Here is a 1,025-nt window from a genome sequence, read left to right on the forward strand (position 1 = left end):
TTTACTCGGCCCGTGGTTTTTATTTTTTTGACGGTCGGTATATTAATCTTTCGGAGGCTTAAAACACTTGTTATTGATTCTGTAATCACCATATGATCTTTTCCTCGTGCTTTAAATTCACTCGCATGTTATCACGTATAACTTCCTGATAGGTCACCCATCATTTGACTACTCGAGATTAAGTATGTTTTACTCGAAAGTTCTCTTTATATGTGTGTCCAAAAATATAAATGCAATTTCATGATATAGATAGTCAAATCAATTCTATTAAGCTTTTCAATATTTATCAAAAACTAAGATGTTTCAAGAATGTTCACTGGGTTAAATGTTTTTTTTTTTCACTGGGTTAAATGTTACCTTATGAGTTGTAGTTGTTGTATTGTGTTATTTTAGATGAGTTCATGAATTCCTAAAACCTATTTTCACTACGTTAAATAACTTATTCATCCTTCACCAGGCATTATTGCAGGTACCTCGAAGAATTGCGTATGTAGAAATTATAGAGTGGTATAGAGTGGTGTCAAATATTTGAAACAGATATATTTTTAATAATTTCGTTTCTACTTGAGTTGAGTTTTGTTCGGGTTTTCCCGTTTTAGGATTAAGACATATTTGTAAAATGTTTAAGTTGGAAGTTATAAAAATCATATTCGATTTGCGAATGAATGTTGATAAAAAATTATAAGATTGATAAGAAATTTAGGGCACCATAGGTAAAATTAAGAATGATCAGTAAGCTAATTACCTAGAATATAGTGCAAAAGCGTATTTGCAACATATACAGATTGGTAAATGAATATAGTCATGTATAATGGAATATATATATCGTAAATCATGGAGTGAAAAAGGTACATTGATGGGAAAAGAAGGGTTCTTCATAGAACTTTGACCCGAAAAAATAGCTCTACGACATTAAATCATGTGTATCAGTTTCCCAAGAAAAGAAGGAAAAATAATGGGCAAATCTTCAAAATAGCACTTTTCTAAGTTTATATCACAAAAATAGTACTCAAAAACTAAAATGA

This window comes from Brassica oleracea, chromosome C8, assembly GCF_000695525.1.
Source record: "Brassica oleracea var. oleracea cultivar TO1000 chromosome C8, BOL, whole genome shotgun sequence".
NCBI lineage: Eukaryota > Viridiplantae > Streptophyta > Magnoliopsida > Brassicales > Brassicaceae > Brassica > Brassica oleracea.